Genomic DNA, 15,310 nt, shown 5'->3' with positions numbered 1-15,310 from the left:
TAAAATAAGGAGATCTGAAGACACATTACCAGGTTATAGGTAAGCAAGCTTTGCATCTTTACCAAAAAAAAAAAAAAAAAAAAAAAAAAAAATCTGCAAGTTTAACCCAAAATCAACTGCCTGATTTAAAGAAAACGCTATTTGTATCCAGTAGTTCCAATTCCAATATCTGCTTCTTAAGTGGCTCTAGAAGGAGTGAGCAATGAGCCAGGAAAAGAGAAAAGAAATCAAATATTACTTAAAGCTCTGGGTGCCCTTCTATTCAGCAAAAGGACAAACATCGACCCTTCTTCCCTCTACTGTTCTGGGAGTCTCTCTTCTGGTTTCCTTCCCTTGGTACCCCCACCTCTGTGGGACAGAATAGGCTATTCCGAATTGTGATACAGAACAAGGAGCAGAAGTAAGACCAACTTTTCCCAAAGCGTAATAGAGGTGCAGTCCCACTGCTGAAAGTTGAACTGAGTTGGTTTTCTTCTAAGATGACAGGGAGCATCTCGTCAGGCCAGCTGCCACTGGCTTTCCTGGGACTTTAGAAGGGGGGAGGTGGCTAGTGTATCTATCACCCGTGTTGCCAGATTCAGTCTCAACCACTCCAACCAAGAGCAAGGCTGGCAGGAAGAGAGAGGGGCCCCACCGCCTTCTAGTGCAGGCCTTCAGGAAATGAACATTTCAGAGCAGAATTGGGCTGTGGCCAGAGGTCATCAAGGGAGTTGGGAGAGGACAAGGGCCTCAGGACTTTAAGGCTCCAGAGGCATATAGCCACTCTCATCCTGTTCCTCAGTCATCCCTCAGTGTGTCCAGGCGGCTAAGCACCCATCTGAGGGGCTGGAATTGGGACAAAGCAGCAGGCCAGGCCAGGAGAGGGCGGCCTGTTAGGGGAAAAGGGCAGGGGAGGGGCTCAGCCCTCGCACTGCCTCTCCCCAGGGCCTCTGCTCTCCAGGGGCCCCTGGAGCTGGGGACATCCTGTAAATAGAAAGCAAAGCAAGGAGAAGGAGTGCCTGCGAGTGCTGTGCATGTGCGTACCTATACATCCATATCTCATCACAAACATGCACACCCTGGGGATTCGGTGCAGGAAGCTGGCCAGGGTGTGGAAGGTGAGTGTGCCAGGGGTGGGGTACCCGGCACACTGCATGGAGAGGTGCTCCTGACTGCTGCAGCGCTCCCCGAGGACCTGCGTCCCCTTGGCCTAGACAATGAACTCCTGGCAGAGGCTCCCTGCCAGGTTGGCCTGCGTGCAGCAGGCAGGAAGTGCGTGGAGCAGGCAGGAAGTGCACAGCTGAGCAGGGAGCAAGGTCTGGGCTGGGGGGGGGGAGGGGCGCTGGGGGAGAGGGGGCGCCGGGTGGCCTGGGACCATACTGCCGTGCCTGAAGCACGCTCCCTCTGCTCTCCACATCCCTGGGCAACAAGGAGGGGGCTGGAGAAAGCCAGTGAGGCCTGGGGCCAGCAAGGGCGGCCTGGAAGCTGCCAGCCTCCTGGGCGCCCGTCCTCGCTGCCTCTTCCTTTCGCTGCCATCGATTCGCAATCCCCGCCAAGTCGGCCGGCACCCCTTGATTGGCCACGGGGGCCTGGGGCCCACAAGGAGGGAGCGACCAGGGCCCCTTGTAGGCGACCCCAGGCCCGGGTCCCCGGCTAGAGGTGGCTCCAGGCCCGGAGAGGGTCCAGGCCGGTAGGGTGTCCACGGCGTGCCCCCTCCACCGCCACCGCCTCCCGCTCCTGGCTTCCTCCTCCCCCTCCTCTTCCTCCTCCTCATCCTCTCCCCTCGCTCGCGCGGGTCCCCAGCTGCCCACCCGCTCGCCAGTCCTTCCTCCCTCTCTCCTTCCCTCCCGCCTCCTCCGGGCCTCCCACACTCACCTTTCCCTGAGCGCGGCTTCCCCTGCTTCTGCCTGGACTTGTCCCGGACTCCTGGAGCTCCGTCGCCCTCCGCGGCCGGGGCCCCCAGCCGCCCTTCCCCGCTCTGGGTAGCCCTCCTCCCCCTTCTCCGCCTGCCTCTCGGAAACCCTTTTTGCAGCCAGGTTGGTGGCTGCGGACCGCCGGTCAGGGGCGGCCTCTCTGGGGGGAGGTGGGGGGGCAGCCCAGGCCGCTGCCTGGGGGGGGGGGGGGCCGGGGCGCGCCGGGGCCCTGCCTGTTGGAATGCAGAAGCCATGGGCTCCCGGTCCCAGCGGCGGTCCCTGCGGCGAGTGGCCGAGCCCAGTTATGCAAAAAAAAAAAAAAGCCCCCCCCCTCCTAGCCCCTCCTCCCTACCCCCAGCCAGCCCCCGGCCCCTAGGGCCCCTCCTCTCTCCCCCACCCCCCACCACCCTCACCCTCCTCCTCCTTCTCCTCCCCCTCTGCCCCTTGCCGGATTTTTGTGCAAAGTTTGCAGGCTTCCTGCAACGCAGGAGCTCACAATGAACCCCTCTGAGGAGTGGGAACGGAACTGGAGTCCAGAGGGTCTCAGGAGGGGAGGAGACCGGGAGGTGGTCGGGAGCTCGGGAGCTCAGTACCCGCAGGGGAAAAAAAAATGCTTCAAATATCCCCTGCCGCGCACACACACTAAATAAATAAATATTAATGGCTCAAAAAAATGCCCAAACGCCAGGTTTGGAGATTATGATGGATGGCGAGGGGGTACCTCAACTCAGCTTACTTGGGGGTGGGGGCTCAAAACTGCTGTAGTGGCTGGAAGCCCCGGCTTGGAGCCCCTGGCTCAGCCCCCTTCTCTGGCTCAGTCTGGCGCTGGCCCCCCAGAGGGGGCGCTCAGGCGGCAGCGGGCAGGCGCACCCACGCACCAGGCATCGCTCAGCCCAGGCGCCGGGGGCCGCGGCTGCCTGCCCTTGGGCTGCGGTGCTCCGCGAGAGGTGTGCAGCCTAACCCCAGGCGGTGCCAAGTCGCCGGCCTGCTAGCTGCCTCCGTGGGCCAGGGGCTCGGAGAGGGGGGAGGCGGCGGCCGCGGTGGCAGAGGAGGAGGAAGAGCAGGCGGCAGCGGTGGAGGCAGCAGCGGCTCCGCCCCTGCTCCTCTGCTCTCCAGCCGCAGCCAATGCCGTCCTGCCCGCCAGCCTCCCTGCGCTCCTGTCTTCTTTGTGGTCGCTGGCTCTCCTCCTCCCAATCCGGCTGCTGGGGCTGCACTGCAGAGACACATAATAAAGCCAGGCTTGGCTGGAAATGTAGCCGGGTCCCAGCAGGAGGATGTGAGGAGCTGAGTCCCGGTAGGGGAGCTCTGATCCCGTGGGGCGCCCCCCACTGCTCCAGCTCTGATCAGACGGTGAGAGGGCCAACAGCGCTGGAAATACAGCTCTGGCTGCCCGCAAAACCCAGACCACGGAGGCAGGCACCACACTGGCTCGAAGGGCCTGGGCTCTGGCTGCACGGGGGCGGGAGGAGGGAACGGAAGGCCCACGCGGGCTGTCAGGCTCACCCAGATGCATTAGCATTACAAACTGCAAATATTGAAAGAATAGGGGAGCAAACAGGTTAGCTATTCTAGCATTGCTTCTTGTGCGCTACGCACTAGAATTATCCTCAGACCTAGCTGTTCCCTCTCAATTGACTTTTGACTATGGGTTGGTGTTCCAAGACCACTCTTACCCCACATCCAACAAACGCTTACACCACTGGACTAGCCTATACCCTCATTTGTAGGGTTCTTGAGCCTGGTGCGCACTTCCAGGCTGTGACTCTAACACCTTATCTCAGGAAAACTGCAGTAGCACCCCTTCCCTCCGAGGTTGGCAAAAATAAACCAGTTGCTACTTTCCACAAAGTTTTGCCAAGGGGCGCCTCAAGTCCCTGTAGTTCTTGAACTAGTTGAGGCTCAGATCTCCTAGCAGGTCCTGGGGTCCTGGAAGGGCACATGCTTAAGGAAAGTCTTCCCTGGGCGGCTCCCCTAAACCTTTACTTTGAAGCGTCCACCACCCCCGCCAGCTGCAGGCTTCCAGGTCCCGAGTAGGGGAGAGGCCCCCACATCTCCCCCTCCCAGGCAAGTGGCGCCACCTTGGGCCTGCGTGCCTTGAGCCTGGAGAGCTGAGCGGGTGCACGGAGCAGAGCTGGAGGTTATCAATCTGGGGGGGGGATGGATAAGTTGCCACTTGGAGAGGGGAGGGCTGTGTCCCCTCAGAGTCGAGTTACCCAGGGCAACCTTTCACGGAAAAACCCGCTGCCTCTGAGAGCAGCGCTGGGCCAGCCCAGAAGCAGCGCTGCCCCAGGAAGGGTGCCCGCACCCCGTGGTTCCGCCTGCCCGAGGCCCCCTCAGCTAGCTTCTGCAGTCCCGAAGGGCCCTGCTCGCCAACCCCGTGCTGGTCTGATTGCTGAGGTAGATGCCACCCCGCACCCCTGCTGCTAGGGAGAGCAGGCCTGCGGATGCGGAGAAAGGCCTTAGGCAGGGGGCCCTGCGCATGTGCCCAACGCCATCTCCGAGGTACAGTGGGGTGACAGGAGAAATGCAATGTCCAGGCAAACACTCCTACAGCAGAGACCGAGCATGAGGATACCCGGACAGGCCTTAGCCTGTCATCCACTAAGTAAGACCTAGACCCCGAGGTCCTCCCCTTCTCTGGAATAGGGTTGCCACTCTCAGCCACTGCCCTCCCCAGGTCGTGAGTCCGAGAATGTCCAACATTTCCAAGAAGCCACCTCCTGCAGCCAGGGATGGCCAGGGTTAGACTGAAGAGTGCCAAGGGCCCAGGCGAGGGCAGAGTTTGCTAGGCGACTGGGAAAGAGCCAGGAAGGAGGGGCCGAACCAGCCTCCCCCCACCCCCACTGGCGCCTGGGATCCAGACCCATGGAGAGAGGGCCAGCCCTTGCTCTCCGGGCAGGGGGTGGTGGTGTGGAAACTGCATGCAGATCATACCCATCCAGGAGAGAGGTGGCAAACAAAAGGAGCGAGGTGGGGATGGGTTGCGTTGGATGAAAGGAGGGGGTCATCTGGCGGGAAGGGGCGCCAGTGCCTCTGCCCTTTCTCTGTCCTAAGGGAACTGCGGGAGGCTCAGAGGCCGGAGGTGGAGGTAACAGAATGGACTGGGCGGGGCGCGGGGGAAATTGGGAGGGTGGGGGGATGGCAGGGATGACCAAAGACCTTTTGGAACTAATCCTCAAGGATGAAGGTCCTGGAGCAGCACACAATTTTTTTTTTTTTTTTTTTGGATGAGTTGCCCGCACTGCTCTGAAGCATGTTTACGACTAGACCCTCACCCCGCCCCCACCCCAGACCTGGCTGTTGTGCCCCTGTCAGCTACAGTCAGGGTGCACCAGGGTGCTGAGGGAGCTCGACCTCCTCCTGCCTCGTTTCTCCTGTTTCCTCTAAAGCTTGTTTCATTTTAAACTCCTTCCAGAAAAATGTTGTTATAGGGAAAATCTCAGAGCTGCAAAAAACCAGTACTATCCCTCTTACTACCCTAGCCCTGTTGAGCTCGGATTCATACCTGAAGGGTCAAGGGACATTTGTTGAAGCCTGGGCCTTACTTCTCACCAATCTGGTGACTCTGTACCAGAAAGTCATTTTCAGGTGTTGTATTTTACAGCATCTGCCTACCTCCAGCAGGGAATCCAGGGTTTAGGGCCCCTCCCTTGTCAAAAAGTTCCCTTTGGCCCAAGATGCATGCCTGTTATTCCAGCAACTGAGGAGGCAAGAAGATCTCAAGTTTGAGGCCAGCCTGTGCAATCTATCAAGGCCCTATCTCAAAAATTAAAAAAAAAAAAAATGAAAAAGACTATATATGTAGCTTGGTGGTAGAGTGCTCCTGGGTTCAATCCACAATGGTAATAATAATAATAATAATAATAATAATAATAATAATAGAAACAATAACTTTTTTTGTACTGGAGATTGAACCCAGGGGCACTCTACCACTGAGCCATATCTCCAGCCCTATTTTATATTTTCTTTAGAGACAGGGTCTCACTGAGTTGCTTAGTGCCTTGCTTTTGCTGAAGCTGGCTTTGAACTTGTGATCCTCTTGCCTCAGCCTCCTGAGATGCTAAGATTACAGGTCTGCTAGGATTACAAGTCTGGGCCACCGCACATGGCAATTATAACACTTAAAAGGCATTTTCTGACCTCAATTTCATCTGCTTTAGGTGGATCAAGATTTAGAGGAGGCAAATTCTGCCCTGCTCAGAGAAGAGGTTGGGAAAACCAGAGTAAACTGTAAGAAACCAACATCATAAATGCAAGACAGATTACAAGTTGATGATTTTGAAAACAAAGAAGACTTGCTCACATAAATAGGCATTTTCCCTCAGTCGTCATGTGGATGGAGGAGGGGAAGCCAAAGAGCTGCCATTCTCCCAAATGATGCATCTTGAGAATGTGTCTCTGAACATGGAGCAAGTGAGGCTGCTGCTCTGAATTTCCAAGACGAGGCAAGTGTATCATCCAGAGCGATCTGGTGAATGCAAGAGTCCAGTCAGCAACAAAAACAAACCTGTAAAACTAGAGCCCGGCGCAGGGGCACACATCTGTAATCCCAGTGGCTCAGGAGGCGGAGGCAAGAGGATTGCAAGTTCAAAGTCAGCCTCAGCAAAAGCAAGGTGCTAAGCTACTCAGTGAGACCCTGACTCTAAATAAAATACAAAATAAAGCTGGAGATGTGACACAGTGGTTGAGTGCCCCTGAGTTCAATCCCTGGTATCCACCCCCCACCCCCAACAAAATCCTATGTTAGAGTTCCTTTTGAGGCCTCTAAATTAGATCCTGAAGAGTTCCCAGAGTCTTTTACAAGAATCTTTGAAAGCCAGGCACAGTGGCACATGCCTGTAATCCCAGTTATCAGGGTAGCTGAGACAAAAGGGGCATAAATTCAAGACCAGCCTGGGCAACTTAGGGAGATACTGTCTCAAAATAAAACACAAAGGCTAGGAATGGAGCTCAGTGCTAGAGCAGCTTTGGATTCAAGTCCCAATTACCAGTTTAAAAAAAAAAAGATGCTTTGCAGTAAGTGATCCAGTGACCACCTTCTCCCCTAAATATTTCTACTTGTATGTGCACACACACACATGCACACTTACCCTAAATGACACCTGTCACTTCTATATATGCAATCTAAATTTTGCAACTTTTGTTTGCTGGTTAATTACTTGAAAGTCTCACTCTCTGTGGGGAGAACTTGCATCAGCCCCTGAGAATCAGTCATTATGGGGAGGAAGATTTATAACTTCCTTGGTTCACTTGTTTATTCAACATTTATTTATTGATTGTGTGCCTACTGTGTGCCAAGACTGAGGGTACAACAATGCAGAAGGATTACAACTCTTCCCTGCTGGGGCTTGTTTGCTAGGGTGATGAAAAAGCCTTTTTTTTTTTTTGAGGATTTTGTTGGGGGGATGGATACCAGGAGTTAAACTAAGGGGCTCTCCACCACTGAGCCACATCCCCAGCCCTGTTTCGTATTTCATTTAGAGACAAGGTCCCACTGAGTCACTTAGTGCCTCACTTTTGCTGAGGCTGGATTTGAACTTGCAATCCTCCTGCCTCAGCCTCCCTAGCCGCTGGGATTACAGGTATGTGCCATCGCACCCAACTAAGACTAACTATTTTTTAAAAATACATATTTTTTAGCTGTAGTTGAGCACAATACATTTATTTTATTTATTTATTTTTATGTGGTTCTGAGGATCAAACCCAGGGCTTCACACATGTTAGTCAGGCATTCTATCACTACAATGCCAGCCCCTAAGGGGGGGGGGGGTTGTGGCTTAGCGGTATTAAAAGTTAGCCCTAAGGCTAACTTTCAATAGAAGATCATGAGAATAATGGTTTAAACAGTTTTGAACAAATCCTGAGAAGAAAAAATTACAAATGAAGCCAGAAATCATTTGTGGGAAATGCAGGAACCTGGAGCACATCAAATTAAATTAAATAAATCAAATGCAGAAAGTCAATTGTCAAGTGCATTCTCTGATATGTGAAAGGTAAAAAGAAAAATGGAATGAAAAAAGAAGTGTATCTCGAAAAAATTGGAGAAAGAATTGTTGAGTTTAGATTGATGGAAGAGAGGATAAGAGAGATAATTCAGGCACTGAGAAATGAGACTGATCAATGATGTTATGTCCATACATGTATATGTCACAAATGAATATACTAATAAATTAATATAATGTCCTAATATAAATGACATTTTTGGCACCTGTGACTGAAATTCAGCATGCTTCACCATTGAGCAACATTTCCTTCACCAGTCCATATATATATATGTATATATATATATATATATATATATATATATATATATATATATATATATATATATATATATTAAATAGGTTTCTGCTAAGTTGTTCAAGGCTTTGCCAACAGACAAAAAGCTGGGTGCCCACTTTTTGTCTTTGTAAAAATACAAAGGCCTGTCATCCCCCTGGTTTATGGAGCACTCACTAGGCAACAAGTGCCAACTATTTATGACTTCATTTAATTCTCATCACAGTCTTGAGAAGCAAGTGGCATCATCCCCATCTTGAAGATAAATAAATAAAAGTTGGGAGAAATTAAAGATCTATTCAAGCTGAGTGAGGTGGCACATGTCTGCAATACCAGCAGAATAGGAGACTGAGGCAGAAAGATTGTGAGTTCAAAGCCAACCCCAGCAAAACTGAGGTGCTAAGCAACTCAGGGAGACACTGTCTGTAAATAAAAATACAAAATAAGACTGGGGATGTGACTCAGTGGTTATGAGCCCCTGAGTTCAATCCCAGTACCAAAGGAAAAGAAATCTATTCAAGCCTTAAAAATATATAAAAGCCAGAATACAAATATATGATATGTACTCAAGACCTTGGTCCATTAACATTTATTTTATACTAATCATAACATCTAGGAACCTCCCTGCAAGCTTAATAAATCCAATGCTTGAGAGTACTCCACAGAGATTTTTGTTTCACTGATTGGAGCAAAAGTCCAGGTATCAGGGTAATTGACTCTAATGCTCACAATTAGGAATGGAATCACTTTTCTATTAAAAATCAGGGAAGCATAGACAAAGAGATTAGATTCACCTGCTCAATAGTGTGGGTCAAGTCGACAGGAAAACCAGGGTGTGTGTATGTACTTCTGTAGCTCTCCAAAGAGCTCTCTGTGGCTCCAAACAAAAGAAGACTCCACAAAGCTGGGGGCGGAATACAAGCCAACCCCTCTGCCACAACTCACCCCACAATACTCCAATACTCCTAGACAATAAGTGTACATATAGGAGACAATTCCAGATGGTATCTTGGTGATCAATGGGCGACATGCAAAGAAATAGGGCACAACCAACTTTAGCAAAGGCAGAGGTGTGGCTGGGCCAGGATGGGGACTGGTCTAGAGGATAAACTTTTCCATGGCACATGAAGCCCAGGGCTTCCTCCTCCCCAAATGAGCCTTGCCTTATCACATATATGCTTGTTCAACTATTTATGCCCTTCTACTATTTTATATTTCTCTTGCACATGGCTTTGGAGGTCTTATGCTTTGGCATTTCTTATATTTTTTAATGCATCTTTCAAACTACCACAAAATCAACCATGTGGAATATTACCTGTACAGGTTACAGTTTTATTTTATTTCCATTTAGCTCAAGTTTCCAAATCTCTCTGAAATACACTCTTTTAGTTTTTATGATACTTTTATTATCCCTTTACATACTGACAATGGTTGTGATAAAGCAGTATCCTCTGATTTCAACACCTGGAATATCATTGACCTGCTTAAACTGATTGCACTTTCTTTTAATTCTCCATCATAAGCCTCCATTTTATTTTTTACACTATATATAACTTTATATATACTACAGACAAGCCCAAGCTAATATTACATGGTTTCTCTCAGAGAAAGGGCAGGTATCCCCTCTACCTCCATTAGTGAGTATGAGGGCTCATCACAGCTTCCTTAGTTTGGCCTTCCAGCATGGGCTCTGACTCAGCTCAATGTTCAATCTTCCTGTGATCTCCTCAGCCTGTGGCCTTCAGCTCATCTTCTTCTTTTAAAATTTTAGATTAATTTTAATATTTTACAGAGCCTGAATCACAAAAATGCCAGTTTGAAAATGGTGGCATACAGACAAAAACACTACCCAGAAACCAGGTGTTTCATGTGGGAACAAGCCAGGGAAGAGGACCCTATCACACATGATAGAGGGAGGACCCTCAGAGCCATAGTGGAACCATGGGAGGTGCCTGAAATCCCTCATCCCAAAGTTGAGGCATTGTAAATGGTTTAATGGGACTGAACTAATTTTATCATATAATCAGAATAATAGCAACTGTGATTGGTACATGATTCCAATTGAGATGCCTTTCCAAATATGACCATAAAAACGTTTGGAGACCAGCTCTCTCAGGATTGGTGTTATCCACCAAAGAAAAAAAAGTAAAATTAAGAGACAGCTGACATGTTACACTGGGAAAGCCACAGTTCTGTGTTTTCCAGGGGCATGTTTGTCATCTTTCTACAGACATTAAAATTATAGGCCTGCAGAGAAAGAACTTAAAGATGTCTTTCCTTAAAACATGCAACTCTTTAGGCTATTACCTGCACCACATTTTCCCTGGCCTCATCCATCTGGGTAAGTGCCTCTGCATTCTTAGATTCAGAAGTAGTGTGCAGTTGGGTCATGGAGAGGCTGTGGAAGAAGGGAATTTTAGCATACAACTGAGGTTTCTTGTAGATGCAGAAGAGAGACTTCAGCTCCAACAGTTCAACGCAGCCCAGAAAACTATGTTCCGTATGATACATTGAGGATATTTTCTTCTAACAATGTTTGCTTCTTTAATTCATATCCTCCTAAAATGAGTCATTTTTTTAAATAGGGAGTGATGATTAATTTTAGTTTCTCATTTTTCTAAGTTTAATGAGTTCTACTGATACAACTTACATATAGAATGTCATCTAGAGATTTTAAACATTACTTATTTGTATACATATTATAAAAGAAGACATGAATTTTAACTTGATATTTTATAAACATTTATTTTATTTACATGTGGATCTGAGGATCAAACCCAGGACCTCACACATGCTAGGCAAGTGCTCCACCACTGAGCCATATCGCCATCTGTAATTTAGCATTTTTTATTTATAAACTTGCTTCTGTAATATTAATAAATAAAATAGAACTACTATTGATGTGAATTCTATAATTTGAGTAATTATAAGTTTTTAAACTTTTAGAAGGAAATGAGATTCTATGTTCAAAACTTCATTTCATAGAGGGCAATATCACAATGCCATAAACTACATATATTTCTTATAAAGTCTTTGGATCCAATTTAACTCAAAGAATTAAAAATTTCCTGACCCTGTACTCTCTCAGTTAGGAAATGACAAATGAGAGGATCATAATAAAAGGGTTTGGAAGCACACTGAAAATTTTTGAAAATCAAATGAACATGCTAGTAATTTCCTAATCCTGGATTAAAAATACACAGGAATATAATTTCCAAGTTTAGAGGAGGAATATTGGTGTTGATTAGTTCTTTATGTATTACTTTTATGTGTGTATATATATGTGCCTATATACACACATATGTCCTTTCCAATTTCTATTACAATGGAACTGTCTGACTCTAATTTTTCTTAAAGGAATCTCATCCTACCCTGTCACTGTATTTAAATTTCTGATGTTTTCACAAACTCAAGTTATTTTTTAGTTGTTTTTTTTTTTTTACTTGTTTGCTTGATTCTTTACATGAACAAGTAATTGTGAACCTATCTCCTTCTCTGGTCACTGAAACACAAAGAACAAGATGACACAGAAAAGCCAAAGTTGTGGGGAAGAAAAGCAGGACTTGAATTTTACATAACTACATCAATCAGAGAGACAGACTGCCCTTTAGGAAACCATGGGTTTCCCAGTAATGAAAGCTTGGCATCTGTGAAGAAGCACTCTCTGGCTTCCTATTTCTTTACTTTAAGATTAAACAGATCTTAACTTTATGAACCATATAAATTTATTGACCATCAACTATGTGAAAAATTTAAGGCTAAACTCTTGGATGAAGAGTTCTTTAAGCCACTGTGCATTTTCTAGCTTTCATGGTAATTGCTCTCTAATTTAGAAACTGTGAATAACAAGAATTTCTAGACAATTCTATAATTAGAAAGAGGCATATAATTTCAAATTACTCATATAAGCATATATTACATTAATACATCTGAATAAATGAAGCATGTGAGATCACAAAACAAAAACATGGGCCTAAAACTCCCCACACAGCTATGAAAAGTGCTGTAATTACAAAGCAAAATAATTGTCTTTTGGGTCCAAAGCATGAGGTTTCAAAGTCCTGTAGCTAATAAATGTCTATGCCTTCTTTATTTCAAATTTATTGCTGTGCATGCATTATTATAATTTGTTTGAAGGATCATGTGTTGATCTAGTGTTTCATTTCAAACAACTCTCTTAAAAGTACTAAGAATTTTTCTTCTAATATCCATCACTAATAGTATTAGTACCATAGTTATATGGTGATTTTTGAGCCTAAAGGAGAAGTTTACTTAAAATTTAAAAATTATGTGTCACTGAAAAGGTAGAAGATATACTATATTAAAGCTGACTTTATTGTCTAGGAAATAGAAATGTCAGAGGAATTATTTCCAGGTATTTGGTCATTTTTGATGTACTGATCTGTGTATAATAAATAAAATTTAATTATATTTGCAGATTTATGGAACTATGCTTCAAAATAAATGTTCCTTGAGAAAGAATATTAGTGTATTTAGCTTCTACATCTATGTGTAGAAAATTTACATAATATCACAAAAATTACATGATTTGTGTAGAAATTCTATTCACTGTATATAGTATTTTGAGGAGATTCATGGATTTGGAATATTTGCTTCAAATATATTTTGTCAAAAATAAACAGAACTTGGTCATAAAGCTTTTGGTTTTATATTATATCATTAATTTATGGTGACATTATTATTCTATTTCAAGAACAACTATATATAAAAAATAGTGATTCTTTTTCTTGGTGCCATGTCAGCTTCCATAATTCTTATCCTTTGTGAAAAAAATGATAATTTTGCAGTGCAGAATTACATCCTTATAAAGCCTATTTTATTTCCTCCAATTTTAATCATGGATCTAAATTCATATTAAAATGTATTGAACATTTTTGACTGTGTATTATAAACCCATAAACTAAGCTAACTATTTTACTTAGAGACCTGGATCTTCAAATATACAATTCTATTTTACCCACAATGAATTAAAGTAACAGTAAAAGAGAAGCATAAAATGAGATAAACATCCACAATGAAAAGAGGACAAAAGACTTCAAAGAACTTCTGGAAAACAGAAAGTCTGGAATCACATGAAGGATGCATTTGAGTTCTAATTAGGGCTCCCCAGGAGGGAGATTAAGACCATGACTAGGCATCTTGGAAGTCTATAAGGTAGGGTGCTTCAGATCAGCACAATGGAAATAAAGGGAAGGAAGCTTGTTTGGGTGCACAGAATCTGGGTTTGCAGTCTTATCTCAAAGGAGGCTTCTGCTTACTCCAAGTGAAATTTTGGAGTTGTCTTGCACTCTCATATTGGGTCCTACTTGAGACATGGAGTGTGATTTACATGAGTCTCAAACATTCTTGATTGTAGGAAGCCTTGAATGGTCATAGCCAGAAAAACTCTCTTCTACTGATGAAAATATTTTGAAAAGACCACTTTCAGCAATTGTCTGGGAAATGAATCCTTCTGTCCTTATGGTGCCATAAAGCACAGTTCCCTATAGTGACACCACAAAAATTCGCTTTTCAGTCAAAGTTCTGTACTTAGTTTATGGTACTGGTGAGAGTCTGTTCCTGAAAAAAAAAAAAACTTATAAAAAGGAAAACAGGGCAATTAATTACAGTTTTGACAGCTGTGTAGACTGAATGCCAAATTAATGTCATCTTGTGTTTTTTTCTGCTCTTCTTTTTAGATCCCCTAAATGGACTTCTTTTGGTCTCTACAACTCAGCTGAGTGAGTGAAACTCATACGTATGCCCAAATCATTTGAGCCTCCTCACCATAATTTTCTCAAGACACAACTACTTCACTGGTCTTTTTACAATTCCTGTATGGAAAGTGAGTACTAAAAAGAAGAGAATTGGATCATCTGTTTTCAAATTGAATCATCTGATTTTTATCTCCATTGCAACATGGAATCAATGTCCTTCTGATAAGGAGAGAGTGAATTGACCTAGCTAGGATTGTACTTTCTCCTCTTGCTTTCTGTTTTTTTTTTTTTTTTTTTCTTTTTTTTTAGTACATAGAATTTACAGTCCTCAGGTGCAGTTTAAATTTTAGTTCGAATCTTGTTAGACATCCTGTTGGAAAAGTGTCCTCTTAAATAATTAGGATTTCTAAAACTGGAGGATGCAGAGGCATGGTGTAAGAAAATGTAATTGCCAAGTGGGTTAATGGGAGTGATAGAGAGTGAAGACTCTTCAACTTTGACAGTCTAGCTCCTGGATCTATGTAGTCTGTCTCTTGGTAGCACAACCTGATATAATGTTATGTAATTTAAGAAGTGTAAGCAACATCATCACCTGTTCCAGAATTCTACCAGGCCAGTACCTTTTTATTTTATTTTTTTTGTAGGTGAAAATACAGTGAATAACATGGTCATAGACCCATATAATATCTTTGTTTTTGTTAACTGTGGTCTGATTCACTTTTATGCATGGTCCATTGGCACTTTATTAGTGGTGCTTGCTTAGGATTTATTGTCCCTAAAAGCAAAATGTAAAAAAAAAAAAAAAAAAGTTTGGGTTTTTCTGGTTAAAATTATTTCTTCATTAAAAGAGGTCCACTTGTTAATTTATGATGAGAGAATGATGAAAAGAATGATGCTGTCACAAGAACCTAGAAATAGACCTCTCTTCCTAACTGGCTGGATATTTGTAAGAAGTATTTGATAGATAAAATGCAGTGACTGGAAACCACTATGGTACTCAGTCCTCATTCATCCTGTGCATCATCAAAGGCTGGATAAAAACAACTAGCCAAGTCAAGTTGTCAACTTGGTTGTCTTGTACAATGTCCATGATATATTTGCTTTGGTATTTGATAGCATGAAATCTCATGATATTTACACTGCATTATCTCTTTCAGAGATCCATCCCGATTACTGTACCCCCAGAATTTTATAGTCTTCAAAATTTCCTTCTAGACTCTTGACAAGTCTTAATTTCTTCCTATAAGTTTATGTACCTTCTTAGCTGAGGTAACTTTTTTTACAGTGTAATTAAGGATGAAGTGTGCTGCCAAGTATTCTTCTCTTTAGAAAGAGATTTTTTTCACTTTTTATTTTTCAAGGCTAACCCTGAAAGATACTGTACAATGATGTTATTTTATTTCCATTTACTTCTAAATGAAG

At 44.8% G+C, this 15,310-nt stretch overlaps 1 protein-coding gene across 1 annotated transcript in view; it reads right to left on the bottom strand.

Annotated features, from left to right (window-relative positions):
- The window catches only part of LOC139707147 (zinc finger protein 781-like), a 67,029-nt gene extending 65,022 nt beyond the window's left edge, over positions 1-2,007 (bottom strand). The window contains exon 1 of the mRNA XM_071617200.1: positions 1,855-2,007. The gene's annotated coding sequence lies outside the window, so the exon portion shown is untranslated. The remainder of the gene's footprint in view (positions 1-1,854) is intronic.
- Between the last annotated feature and the right edge of the window lie 13,303 nt (positions 2,008-15,310).

This window comes from Marmota flaviventris, chromosome 9 (assembly GCF_047511675.1).
Source record: "Marmota flaviventris isolate mMarFla1 chromosome 9, mMarFla1.hap1, whole genome shotgun sequence".
NCBI lineage: Eukaryota > Metazoa > Chordata > Mammalia > Rodentia > Sciuridae > Marmota > Marmota flaviventris.
This window is presented reverse-complemented; position numbering and strand designations above follow the sequence as displayed.